Source organism: Mustela putorius, unplaced genomic scaffold (genome assembly GCF_011764305.1).
Source record: "Mustela putorius furo isolate JIRA1106 unplaced genomic scaffold, ASM1176430v1.1 tig00000592_pilon_pilon_pilon, whole genome shotgun sequence".
Lineage (NCBI taxonomy): Eukaryota > Metazoa > Chordata > Mammalia > Carnivora > Mustelidae > Mustela > Mustela putorius.
This window is the reverse complement of record NW_025421426.1, coordinates 10,359,970-10,373,983: the sequence shown is the minus strand read 5'-3', so window position 1 is coordinate 10,373,983 and position 14,014 is coordinate 10,359,970. Positions and strand designations below refer to the sequence as shown.

The following is a 14,014-nucleotide window of genomic DNA, read 5'->3' as shown; positions in this document are numbered from 1 at the left end:
ATAAAATCTCTCTAAAAAATGATATCCACAACAAAAATAATGTGACATGAAAGCATGTAATTTCCGCGGGTGGCAAAGTCACAGATGTCCCGAATACTACTGTGGTGTATTGCCTACCTCCATAATTGAAGCAAATGCTACATTTCAGTAAGAGGTTCGTAAAAATAAGATGGTTTTTCCATCTTTTGTGGAAAGTGAGTGCCCAGACCGCTTCCCTGGCATGTGCACCCACCCCCAGCTCCTGACCAGGCTGCTAATGGCTCACCAAGGTCCCAGAGAACTGCAGAAGCCATGTTGTTCTAGAGACCAAACTACCCTCCCCCACCTCAACCACACAGCCCACAACTAATGATTGATGACACCCACCAGCCCCACTCTTGCCCCGGGAAGAATCAGTTCTGTGGTACAAACCAGGCTCCAGAACCCCCACCATGGGGCCAGGTAAGACCACACCCTGGTTTGGTCATTCCCCTTCTCTCCGGAGAGTGTGCCCCACAAAAAATCATCTGCTCAAGAATCCCTACCTCAGGGCACCTGGGTGGTTCAGTCGGTTAAGTATCTGCCTTCGGCTCGGGTCATGGTCCCAGGATCCTGGGATGGAGTCCTATACTGGGCTCCCTGCTCAGTGCGGAATCTGCTTCTCCCTCTCCCTCTGCTGCTCACCACCACCCCACCCCACCGCTGTTGCTCTCTCTCACTCTCTCTCTCAAACAAATAAACAAAATCTTAAAAAAAAAAAAAAATCCCCTCCTCAGGCTCAGCTTCTAGGGAGTCTAATCTAAGACAGCATCCAAGTTCACAGACTCTGAATTCCGGCCCCCGTTAAGAAACACCGCGGAAGGAACCTAGGTCCAGAAATGATCACTGCATAGGGCAGTTCCCACGCTGGAATGGGGAACATTCAGGCATTACACTTAAACATTCCACGTGGATCATTTAAGCAAACCGTACGTGTCTGGGAGTTAAGCACCTGAGATTAGGGGGGAACGTGTGTTTCAGCTGTTAGTCTAGCCAGCAGCACCTGCTGAAACAGTAACAGGCGCATGGGGTTGAGCCAGGCACAGTTCTACGGGCAGGAATTAGGCAGTTTATCTCCTGCAGTCATCATCACGCCTTAGGAAAGCTGGTGCTGTTACCATTTGCACAATTTGCAGAAAAAAAAAAAACAAACTGAGGCAAAGAGGTGACATAACTTTCCCTGGGTCTCAGGGTCCTTAACTGTAGGAGCTGGGATTTCGAACCCAGGCAAGATGACTCCAGAGTTTGTGAGCTTGAACATGACTTTGCAAATGCGCCACACCTGCCAGGAGCTGAAGACAGGGACTCCCGTGGGTAAGACAAGCCCCGTCCCTGTCCTCACCGGGAAGTAAGGGAGGAAGAAGGCCAACGAACAACAGAACGTCTTTAAGAAAAGGTCATTAAATAAACGGTCCTCAGTTGCAATTGTGAGCAGTGCCATCGAGGAAGAGTCGAGAAGGCAGTGATCTCGTAGAGTAGGATGACAATACAGGTCGGTGGCAGGGTGGGGTCAGGGAAGGTTTCTGGGAGAATGGGACAGTTAAGCTGACATGAAGACAAACGGAAGTTAGCTCCGTAATAGGAGAGGCAAGGCAGGTGGAGGAAAGAGAGCAAGGGTTTGGTGCCTTTGGGGGAAGTGAAAGGTCAGCATAGTGTCCACCCCGCAGATGACCCAGCTCCTCGGGGACTTGACCTGTATCTTTGTACCTGTCTCCAGCATGTAACATTGGGCCTGAAATAAGGGAGAGAGCTTTCACGAAGCTCCTTCCATGGGAGAGGCCCTTTGCCTGTGTTATTCCCTCTAATCCTCAGCACAGTCTGGGCAGTGGCTCTTCCTGTTCGGCCTTCACACAGGGGGAAACTGAGGCTCAGAAAGGTATCTCCTCAAGGTTGGATAATGAGTTAACACTCAAAAGCATTTACTACATGCCACATGCCAGGAGCTTTATGGAAATTAACTCCTTTGACACCCCGCTCCCCCCGCAATAACGCTGGGCAGCAGACATCAGTACCAGCATTCCTCTCTACAGAGGAGAAAAGCAGGGCGCGCGGCTTTAAGGAGCTGACACAAACTTACACAGCCAGCAAGTGGCAGAGCAAGATTTCAAACCAAGGCCTTCTGGGTCTTGAGTCTGTGCCTTGAGCCACAGGCTATCCCTGCAATAATGGGCAATGAAGGAAGGACCCAGAACTGTCTGATCTCCAGGCCCTCCCCTCTACGACACCACCTTACCACAGTAATGTTTACTGAAGGAAAGAAGACACAAACGCGGGGTGCCTGGCTGGCTCAGCCATAGAGCATTTGACTCTGGATCCTGGGGTCGTGAGTGCAAGCTCCACACTGGGTCTAGAGTTTACTTCTAAGAAAAAAAAATATGTACGTGAGCTCGTGCCCGCACCCAGGTATAAGCAGAAGGGGCGGCCCAGGGCCGAGTCCAGAGCCCAGCTTTGGATTCCAACTTTGGCTCTGCCAAGACTGGTGCTAGGGTAGGTAAATGATGCATTCACCGCAGGTTCAAAAGTTAGGAGGATGCAAAAACTTAGTAAGCAAGATAAAACAATATTTTAAAGCACTATTTCTAGAAGTCAAAAATAATGCCAAAAGATCCTTAATGAACAAACTATGAATGAAATTTAAATAAAGACTGGATCAGACCCTGTGCTTTTGCATGGCCTTGGTCACGTCACCCTAGTCCCAACCCCATGGTGCCTCTAGGACTGTTGATAAGTGGCCCTGGCTCTCCGTGCCCCAGTTTCTTCATCTGTACAATGAGATCGTAATTCTCCCCTCTTGAAGAGGTGGTGAAAACTGACAAGAGGCAGCGCAGGGAAGTGTTTGGGCCAGGACGGGACTGACTGGAGGTGGTGGTGTCGGTGGTGGGGGAGATGGTAGTGGAGGAGGTGATCACGGTGATCGTGATGGTAGTGGTGGAGGTGGTAGAGGTGGTGGTGGTGGTGGTGGTAGTGGAGGAGGTGATAGTGATGGTGTTGGTGGTCGTGATGGTGGTGATGGTAGTGATGGTGGTGGTGATGGTAGAGGTGATGGTGGTGGTGGTGAAGATGATGGTGGTGTGGTGATGGCAATGGTGGTGGTAGTGATGGAGGTGGCGGTGGAGTAGGTGGTAGTCGAGGTGGTGATGGTGGTGGTGGAGGAGGTGATGGTGGTGTTGGTGGTGGTGATGGCAGAGGTGATGGTGATGGAGGTGGCAGTGGAGGAGGTGGTAGTCGAGGAGGTGATGGTGGTGGTGGAGGAGGTGATGGTGATGGAGGTGGCAGTGGAGGAGGTGGCGGTGAAGGAGAAGAGGATGAGGACGATGAGGTTTATGACATCAAGACAGAGTGTGGTACGTGCCTAACCCCAGGTTCACATTTGCCTATACACACAGGCATGCGATTCAAACTCCTACACTTTCCAGAAACACTTCCCTGGAAACCTGAAACCCCAGGTCAGGTGGAGGAGGGAAAGAGCCGGGCAAACCTTCAAAGGGAGAAAATGTCCTTTTTTGGTAACACAAGCTGGATGGTGCTTGCTTGTTTCTTGGCGCCCTGGGAAGCTGTGTTGCAGGGATCTTCCTAAGGCCGGAGCGGCAGTCTGCACACAGAGCCCCAGAAGAACTGGAGGGGTCAGCTGTGGACCTCCCATCCAGAGTAGCCAGAACAGGGGTGGAGAAAGGGGAGGCCACACAGCCCACAGCAATGAGGGCTTCTGTGTTCAAAGGAAGCCCACCGCCCTTCCCCGTGTCCATCAGTCTGGCCGATGGAACCCCTTATCAGCCCTCCCCCAGGTCTCTGGTCTCAGGAATGACTCCCAGCCTTCAAGTCAGTCACCCCCGAGTCCTCCCGCACCCTCCTTGTCTCCCTGCTGCAGCCAAGGCCATGACTCACCAGGTCCCTTCTCCTACTCCTGCTATAGCTCCAGCATCGGCAGCTTCTCCCTCCTTCCGTCACTGCTCCTCGAAACCCCGACACACTCCCTACAACTGATCACAGTGGCACCGGGGCTGGCTTAATCCAATTGTCCAGCGGCCTCTACTCTTGCTTAAAATCTTTGCAAGTCTTCCTACCATGTTCACAATAAAACCCAGGGCACTTTCCACAGCCTTCCAGGCTCTCCGGAGCCTCTCAGAGTGTCCTGGGTATATCACCAGCGACCTTCAGGGTGCAGCCTGGGGCAGCTCACGGTGGGTGGAGGGAGCACTGTTGCCCACAGGCTCCTGTAGGCCGGGGCCGCTCACAGTGCGGCCCATCACCCTCCTGGCCCCATCCTCACCTGGGAGCTTGTCAGAATGCTGGTTCTCAGGCTCGACCCCAGACCTGAGTCAGAGCCTCAGGGGGAGGAGCCCAGGAATCTGTGTGCTACACCCCTGCTGGGCAGCTCCCAGCCTGCTCAACCCAAAGAGCTTCGAGTGTTTCTCCTCTGAGTCTTGTTAGGGAAATGCCGGACCCATTTCTTCTCCTCTGACCACTCCCTGGGTCTGGGCTGAGGCCGGGGCAGGGATGGGGAGGGGAGGGTCTCCGGGGATGGCTCTGACCTGTGGGAAAGGAAAGCAGCAGAAACTAGGGCAATGGGAGGGGCATAGAGCAGTCCCTCTTCTTGATTTCACTTGTCAGCAGGGTTAAAAATAAGGCTGGTGGTTCTGGAATAGGGGCAGGGCAATAACCCGACAGAGCCACTTCTGAGATCGCCCCTCTACCCCAGCCTCTTTCCCCTACCCCCAGGCCCCTAACTGCTGCTTCCAGTCTGCCACTTCTGCATATAGGTTCATTCATTTCATATAACTCTGTGGAGTGCCTACTGTGTGCGAGGCACTGTTCTGAGGACTGTGGATATCACAGCAAACCAAGCAACCCAAACCCCCTCGCAGAGCTCACGTTCTAGTGCAAGGGGTTGGCACACTGCAGCCAACAGGCCCCCCACCAGAGCCCACCGCCAGTGGCCATACTGTCGGTGAGTTAAGACTGGTTTATACACTTTTGAATGGCTGAACTTGGAAAAAAAAAAAAAAAACAAGAGTAATATTTTCTGACACATGAAAATTACATGGAATTCACAGTTGAGTGTCCATATAAATAAAGTTTTATTGTAACACAGCCACACCCACTTGTGGACACACTGTCTACAGTGAAGTAGTTGCCACATAGACTGTGACTGGCAAGGCCAAAGATGTTTGCCATCTGGTCTTTTACAAAGTAAAACAGTTCGCTGATGCCTGTTTTAATATATTCACTCAGTAACTGTCTCTTCTACTACTACTAACAATATTAATTTGTTATTTGTTGAGTTTTTTTGTGCCCAGCTCTGTGTCACCTTAACACAAATGACCTCAGAGAGGTGGAGTTCGTCTTTCAAGGTCACACAGCTAGAAAAGTGCATCGGTCCAAGCTCATACCCATTATACCAAGGTCTCACCCTTTTCCCACTGACTCTGGGCTAAGTCCTCTATGGGCTGGGACCAGGGATGGGGATGAATGGGACCCAGCAGGCACCTGAGGAACTTATAGCCTAAGGCAGCCCTGCCAAGTCCACCACACAACACCCCTGAAAACCAGTGACTGAACGGGGGCACAGAGCACAGTCTCTAAACTGCTAGGTAGCTGGGATGTGGGGCCCTACCTCTGCCCCTACTCCGTTCGGCAAGTCTGAGCTCCCTGAACCCCAACCTCCTCATCTGTAAAATGGGGCTAATAACAGCAGCAACCGGAGCAATGGTGTAACGAACGACCAGTCATCTGGCCCCTGCAGCAGTGGTCAGGACACAGGAAGTCCACAAGGTGTTGTTAATAAAATAAATAAGCATGTTTTTTTTGGAGAGGACTAAAAATCCCAAATGGACCACATGCCACTGATTTGTTAAATAAAGATTAAAATGATTTTTTTCATTTGGCAGATAACGGGAGTCCCCAGCTTAAACCTCTGCCAGCCTCTCTGGAGGTCGCAGAGGAGGTCGACAGGGACAGTGCTGCCCAGTGTCTTCCTGAGGTGGGGAATGCTTCGGATGCCGCTGCCCTGCCCTCTCCCAAAATAGCCCCTCGCCCACAGCTCTGGCCGGCCGTGGCCATTTCCTCCAGAACAATCATGGTCAGAGTCATCACGAGCAGGAACCATAGCTGGGGACACAGACACCCACCTGGATAGCTCGCTGGAAGAAAGCCCCCTGACTACCAAGGACATAGGCAAGGGTACAGTCAGGGAGTCCTGCCTGATGGGGGAACTTCTTCTCGACCCCAACCCACCCCCAGGACTTCATTTGGCAAATGGGGCTTAAGTCCCTGCTGGGAAGTACAAATAAGAGACGCATCACATTCAAGGTATCTGCCCTTGACTCACTGGTCTCAGTCTCCTCAACTGGGAAATGGGGATGCTAGTATTTCATTATGCTCCTGAGAGTCTGAAATGAGCTTTTAACAAACACTGGCTTTCATTATCATGGTTTTTGTTACTATTGTAACAACGCTTACCAGCCATTCCCTTCAGAATTCTATGGACCGCCCACAAGCTGGGATATAAATATGCGTTCTGGACCCTGTTTCAAGGTCCACCCATGTTATCGCACGAGCCCAAAGCAGGCTGAGCTCCCCTGTTCTAGCGTTTGCGTTGTTTTCACCGCTTGGTTGCCATGGGCACTTGTGCACAACTTTTTTTGTGTGGTTCTATGTGTTCATTGCTCTTGGGTGCACAATTAGGAGTAGAATTTCTGGGTCGTATGATAACTCCGTGTTCCGGGTGAGGAACGGCCGGGCTCCTACCACAGTGCCTGCACCATTTGACATCCTCCCCCTAACATCTGAGGGCTCCCGTTTCCCCACATCTCTGCTAACACTTGCTAGATCCAGCTTCTCATTTTTATCCATATGGTGGTTTGTGAGGCGCCATCCCAGCGTGGCTAAGGATGCTGAGCTTCAGTTCGTGGGCTTCATGGCCACCGGTATATCTCTCGAGGGGAAATGTCTATTTGGATCCTTTGCCTTTTTTAAACTGCGTTTTTGTCTTTTTTATTATTGAGTTGCAAAAGTTCTTTATATATTCTAGATATAAGTCGTTCATCAAATATATTATTGCCAATCACGTATTGCAAGAGTTTTTCTATCCTGTGGGTTGTCTTCTCACTTTCTCGATGGTGCCCTTTGAAGTATAATGGTCTTTAATGATGTCCAGAGTATCTTTTTTTTTTCTTTTGTTGCCTATGCTTTTGGTGTCAGATCCAAGAAGATTTTGCCTGATCTACGGTCACAAAGGTTTACTCTTGTATTTTCCTCTAAGAGCTTTCTAGTTTTAGTACCTGCATGGAGATCTGTAAGTGTTGTTTCTAATAAGAAAAGAATGAGAACTGGGGCACCTGGGTGGCTCAGTGGGTTAAGCCGCTGCCTTCGGCTCAGGTCATGATCTCAGGGTCCTGGGATTGAGCCCCGCATCGGGCTTTCTGCTCCGCAGGAAGCCTGCTTCTCTCTCTCTCTCTGCCTGCCTCTCTGCCTACTTGTGATCTCTGTCTGTCAAATAAATAAATAAAATCTTTAAAAAAAAAAAAAAGAAAAGAATGAGAACTAACCTAAGGGTTCATGCTGCCCTGTGAGGTTGGCTCTAACGCCGTTGTACAAATGAGAAGATTGAGCCACGTGCCCATTACTTAAGTCACGTGCCCATTACTATTATAACGAACGCGGAGCCAGACATGGAAGGAAGGAGACTCTGGCAAGAGGAGAGGAGACGGAAGGTCCTGGGATGAGAACAGAGACTACAGGGCAGCCGTAAAGGCCACCTGGTGGGTCGCAAGTTCATAATCTGTCTTTGGTTATTTTATAGTATATGTTATAAAATAGAGTATAAAATGATATGGCTTCATTGTAGAAAAGTCTTGAGAATAGGCAGGTTTTGTTTTTTAAAAAGGAAAAAAAAAATGCTACTAATGTTTTGGTATTTTGAGGTGGTAAGGAGCACCGCTGTGTGACCGCGGGTGACTAAACGAGTTCTCTGTGCTTTGATTTTTCCCTCTGTAAAATGGCGGCAGGAATAGCCCCGCCCTCACGGGGCTGTTGGGATGACAGTGAACTGCTGTAGTAAAGCATCTGGAACTGGACGTGGCAGATAGTTGGCTCTATGCAAGAGCTTGAAAAATTCCGATAAGGTGGTTTTGTTCTAGTTGGGGGGGGGGGTGGTCGGTACCACCTCCTCAGGCCCTAGAGAACCTCCCCACCTTGGAAACCCAGCCTGAAATACCCAGGCCATGGACATGACCTCTCCCAGATCCTTTTTTATAGTGACCTTTCTCCCCTTCTTAAAGAGCCTCCAGTTCTGCTGGCAAGTCTCCTCTACCTGTGAGCAGGTGTACGCCGCTGCCCCCCGCCCTGGCCCTGGCCAAAAAGGCATAGGCAAAGTAGTAAGAATTGCAGTTTACTGAGTGCTAACTATGTGCCAGACACTTGACCTATGTGTTTGGCTGAGTAATGGCCCCAAAGATATCCCCTTCCTATTCCCTGGAACCTGTGAACGTGACCTTATATGGCCAAAGCAGTTTTGCAGATGCGATTAAGGATCTTGAGATGTGGGGATTGCGCTGGATTGTGTGATCACGCGTGTCCTTATAAGAGGAAGCAGGCGAGGAGAAGGCGAGGTGTTGACAGAAGAGACTGGCCGCCGAGGGTGTGATGTGAAAACAGAGGAGGGCCGGGGGCGGCCACTAGAGACTGACAAGTCAGGGAATGGGATTCACCCCTGGAGCCTCCAGGAGGAAAGAACCAGCTCGCTGACCTTGGCTGTGGTGTGGTGAGACTGATCACAGACTTCCGACCTCCACAAGCATACTAGAATAAATCCGTGCTGTCTTCGGGCCCCACGTTGGTGGAGGTTTGTTATGGCAGCAACCAGAAACTAAAACAACTTGTGTGCTCTCGTGTCATCCTCAAGACAACTCACTTTATGGGGGAAGAAACGCGGGCTCAGGAAATCATCTGCCCGAGGCTCATCGCTGGTGGCTGCTAGAGCCAGCTGGAACATGCCTCCAGGGCTTCCTAGCAGCAAGGCCTTTGCTGACCCACGCATGCCCTGTGCTGCCTCAGTTCAAGCCCCCCTTGCAGAAGGGCCGAGTGGCCGCCACCCAGCCTGTTCCCACAGGGACAGTGTGAAGCCCTGCCCGTCTCAGAGAGCCCAGGGCTAGTGGCTACCAGCAGTGATAACCCTACTTCCCCAAGTAGGCTGGGAACTGCCCAGCTGATTATATGTGACTGAGATCTGGCTGCGCTTCTGTGACAAGTGACACGACAGGGCGGGGACCCCAGGCCGTGCTCCCCTTCCCCACCCCGGACTGGGTCCTGCAGTCCTAGCCGGAGCCTGGCTGCCAGCTGGGCGGCCTCTCTGCGTGAGTTGGCAGAGACCTTCAGACCAGCACAGACAAGTTTCCTTTTTTAAAAGTTTATACCAGGTTTGGAAATTAAGTTTTAGAAACTGTGAAAATAGTAACATGAAAGCAACAGCACCATGACTCCACGAGCTTCCGCGTACACAAGCCGTCTCCATCGGGCCTCTGAACACGAGAAACACTGCATGTTGAGGGACAGAGCTCAAGTGGAAGCCGAAGCCACCCCAGCTGGGCCTAAGTCCCCGGGTCAGACCTTAGGCTTCGTGGACGGGGGAAAAATCGCTTTGCTTCTCTGCAGATGGATCCATCTGCTCTGAACAATGAGGCCGATTTCCCAGCTGGCCGCTGGTGTCCGCAGCCCGGTGCCATCCCCTCCCCTGGTGCGTGCGCTGAACTTAGGCTTCAAATAAAAGAACGCAGGAAGGGTGATGGCATATCATTTCCATGCTTTGCTTATCAAAGACAGCGACTTCGCTCTTGCTAGCAGCTTCTCCTGCTGGCTTTGTTGGGGAGGTCCACACAGCAAGGATTACCCTCATTAACTTACCACAGCCTCCGGCCAACGGTAATGAAGAACCGAGGCCCTCAGTCCAAAGGCCCGCAAGAACAGGTCTGCCGGCAGTACTGTGATTTAGAAGAAATCCAGCTGCCCTTGAACAACGCAGAGGTTAGGTGCCCATCCCCCTCATGGTCAAAAAATCCAAGTATAACTCTGGATTCCCCACAAACTTAACTGTGAACAGCTTGTGTTGATTGGAAGTCTTACTGATAAGACAAATAGCGGATCAACACCTGTTCTGTAGATGCACTCTATACTACATACTGGGTTCTTGTAAGAAGGTAAGCTAGAAGAAAGGAAATGTTATTAAAATTGTAAGGAAAAGAAAATACACTTCCAGTACTGTACTGTATCTATTGAAAAAAATCCATGACTTTCAGTGGACCCATTCAGTTCAAACCTGTGTTAATCAGGGGTCAGCTGTACGTATTTGGTCATTCAGATGACCAAAATATACGTCTTATATATACTAGGTCTTTGTCCATGTTTCCTGTCTCACAGTTTCCAAAACGCTTGGAATTCCCATAGTGCTAAGAGCCATGGGAGCATTTTTGGTCACAATATCTGGTGTCTTGTCCCCAGTTCCTGAAATCACTTCAGAGTCATAAAAACGAAATGGGTGTCTTGATATTCATTAACAAACCACTTTCTAACACAACTGAGTTTTATGATAATGGGGCGACTTTGGGAAAACTTCTAAGGATGGAGGCTGGATGCCAGGGGAACCGACCAAGAAGGGAGGGTTGGAACTCTCAGTCCCACCCTGTGATTTCGGGGGAAGGAGGAGGGGCTGGAGGTTGAATCGATCACCGATGGCCGATGATTTAATCCGTCATGCTATTATAATGAAGCCTCCGTAAAAATCCAAAAGGACAGTGTTCGTAGAGCTTCCGGGCTGGTGAACAGGTGAAGATCCAGGAAAAGAATCACACTTAAGAGAGGGCACAGAAGCTGTGCACCCTTCACCCTATCTTGCCCTACACAGTTCTTCCATCTGGCTGTTTCTGAGTTAGATCCTTTTATAATCAACTAATCATCTAGTAGGAAGTAAATGACTTCTCTGAGTTCTGTGAGACAGTCTAGCAAATCAACTGAACTCAGAGGAGGCTTGCTGGGACCTCCTCTCTACAGCTGGTTGGTCAGAAGCCCAGGCGACATCTTGGACTTGCAAATGGCACAAGGAGACCGTCTTGCAGGACTGAGCCCCTAACTTGTGGGATCTGATGTTATCTCCCAGGAGATAATGTCAGGATTGAGTTGACTTTTCAGACCTCCAGCTGGTGCTGGTGAACTCCTTGGGGTCTTGGGGGAGGGCCACAACTCTTCTCTCCCCAAACATGTTGAAATTTGGGGGAGACCCCTTACTACCCCCTAGGGTTACTCTGAGAACTCAAGGAGTTTGCGTCCAGAGCAGCGGCCCACACGGTGAGCACTAGAGGAGTGTTTCTGTACGTTCGCATTTATCATTTCAAATTGCTCAATGTTTTCCTTTAGAAATTTCGCATCCACATTTTTTTCTATGCCAGTGATCTCTCTTCTGGGCATCTGGCCAACAGACGGGCTCCAAAAGACACGTGTTCAGAGGCATTTATGGCAATGCGGTTTGTAATTGCAGAAGCCTGGACACAACCCCAAAGCTAGCAGCGGGGAACTGGTCCGCCCAGTTATCCTATGGCCGTCTGAAGGACCTGATGCTGCCAGTACTAAGAATGAGCGAGGCCTTTAGAACAGAGTGAATCCTGAGACGTCAAGTCAAAGAGCAAGGTATAAATTACTAGATATCATATGCAACACTTGTGTAGACAAACAAGTGCATTTGCTCCTCTGTATGTGGGCTATTTCTGGAAGGATAGGATGAAATTGGTAATACAGGCTGCCTACTGGGATGGAAACTAGATGCCGGGGGAGGAGGTGGAAGGGGGGAGACATGCACACCCCCCTCTACGCTGGATGCCCCGTCTCCTCCCCCTGCCCCACCACGCCAGCCTGCACCCTGCTCTGTGCCCTGGGAAACTGCATCCACAGCGCCCTCGCTCTTCGGCTCCCAACTGGGTCTGGCCCATGACGGGCGCCAGCCAAGGGCTGGAGGACGGAGCGGTCAGGGTATTGATTCCCTGTCCCTCTTCCAGAGGGCTCGCTCCTCCACAGCTTACAGTCGCTGCCTCTAGTGTAACACATTTCCTCCCTTGGCCCCTTCAGACCCAGGACACGAATTAGTGGCTTCCCATCATCGCTGGCCCTGGGCAGCTCAACATCCCTTTCAGTTTGTGCCCACAGGGTACCAACTTCCAGTGAGAAGATGAATAAGTTCTGGGGACCTAATATACAGCATGGTGATTCCAGTTAGGTATACCGTATTATATACTTAAAAGGTACAAAGAGAATCGGTCTTAAATATTAACACCAGAAAGAAGACCTGGTAATTACGTGACACACAGGAGGTGGTGGTAGCTAATGCGAGGGTGGTGATCATTTTGTCGTCTGTGAGTGAGTCACATCGACACGCTGTGTAGAGTGTTACATGTCAATTACAGCTCAATAAAGTTGGGGGGGGACCCAGTAGCTTCGTGAAACTGTCTGCAGTTGAATTCTCTGAATATATCCCTTCATGCCAAGACTCTTGACTGATTCAACGCTTTTCTATCTTTCAAATGTGTGTATACTATGCCCATTCCAAGATAAGGTAAGTAAGTACATTTAGCATCCTAGCATCTGAGTGCTTGGACTTTTAAAGGTATGATTTAATTTATTCCTGAAAACAACCCTAAGGGCCAGTACTAGTGTGTCCACTCAACAGACACGGAAAGCTACATAGCTGGCAAGTGCTCTAGATCCCAGGTGGGCCCAGCTCCCAAGCCTGTGTCAGCCCTGCAGGATGGGTCCTAGTGGCTAGTCCTGTCTCCCCTGCCTCCCCTGCAGGGCAAGGAATGGTATAAGACCCAAGTGTCCTGAGCTGGTCCAGCTCTAGCTGATGTTCTCCGGTGCTTTCTTGGAACTGGAAGACTGATTCAGGTGTATGCAGCAGAGTGATATTAAACACATGGAGCCACTGCTATGGCGGGAGGGGGGGGTCGGGAGCACTGACCATAGAGAGGCATGCCAGGTGCTTAACCGTGTAGTTGCCAGTTCCGGAGAACCCCATCTTCTGGGTGAGAGGCCAAGTGTACAGGGCAGTAACAGGAGGTGGGGAGCACATAGGGAGCTCAGGGCAACTGCTGGCTGCAAACTGGTATCAACCAGAATATTTAAAAACCTTAGCAACTGGGATGATGTTCCTGGAATGTCCAGCTGGATACTAAACCTGGAAGTAAGTTTCCTTCTTACACACCACCTGCTTCAGAAAGCCTTCCCCAGAGACGACCCCAGTAAATGTAATCTTGACCCACGGCGGAAGCCTCCTCTGCATCTTTCCCGTGCCTGGAGGATAATGTAGAAAGGCATTATTATGCTATGCGTATGACCTCATGATCTAGCTCTTGCCAAACTTCTGGTCTTAATGCAAACCAGCCCTCCAGACAGCCAGAAATTTCCAGGTCCCCACGTGTGCTCTACTATTTTGACCTCCGGGGCTTGCGCCCAGGTTGCTTCCATTTCTGAGAACATTTGTGTCCCCTCCCCCATCCCCCGCCTCCATCCTTCTCTTTATCTGGCGAACTCCTACTCATTCTTCAGGAACCTTCCTCAGGAAAGCTTACCCTGAACGTCAGCTCTCTGCTCTTACAGTCCCCTGCACTTGGCTGCCAGGTCACTTTGTCTTCCTCCAGTTAGTCTGTGAGCCCCCCCAAAGGAGCAGAAGCTTCACTGTTGTGTTTCTATCAAAACAGAAGCAAGCACGTAGCGGGTGCTTGGTAAGTACGCATCAGTAAATGTGTGCTATGGATTACATAGTTGACTGTGAGACTCACACAGCTGCAAGGACCCTCAGAAAGTATCTCTTCCCATTTGATAACGATACGGTAAGAAGATGGAGAAACTGAGGCCTGGAGAGCCCTATGTGATGCTTTTCAATAATCAAAAATAAATCATGGTGATTGTTATCTCTGTTGCAGACATGTTAGAAGGGTCATGTACTATGTGAGAGGCT

At 50.3% G+C, this 14,014-nt stretch overlaps 1 protein-coding gene and 1 long non-coding RNA gene across 2 annotated transcripts in view; both read right to left on the bottom strand.

The window, feature by feature from the left end:
- JPH2 (junctophilin 2) overlaps window positions 1–14,014 on the bottom strand; it is a 65,474-nt gene that overhangs the window by 7,115 nt on the left and 44,345 nt on the right. The window lies entirely within an intron of this gene.
- LOC123392623 lies at window positions 704–4,834 on the bottom strand. The gene is made up of 3 exons (XR_006607371.1): window positions 3,904–4,834; window positions 2,252–2,378; window positions 704–2,175 (listed from the first exon to the last, which is right to left on the bottom strand). It is a non-coding gene; the product is annotated as an uncharacterized LOC123392623 (long non-coding RNA).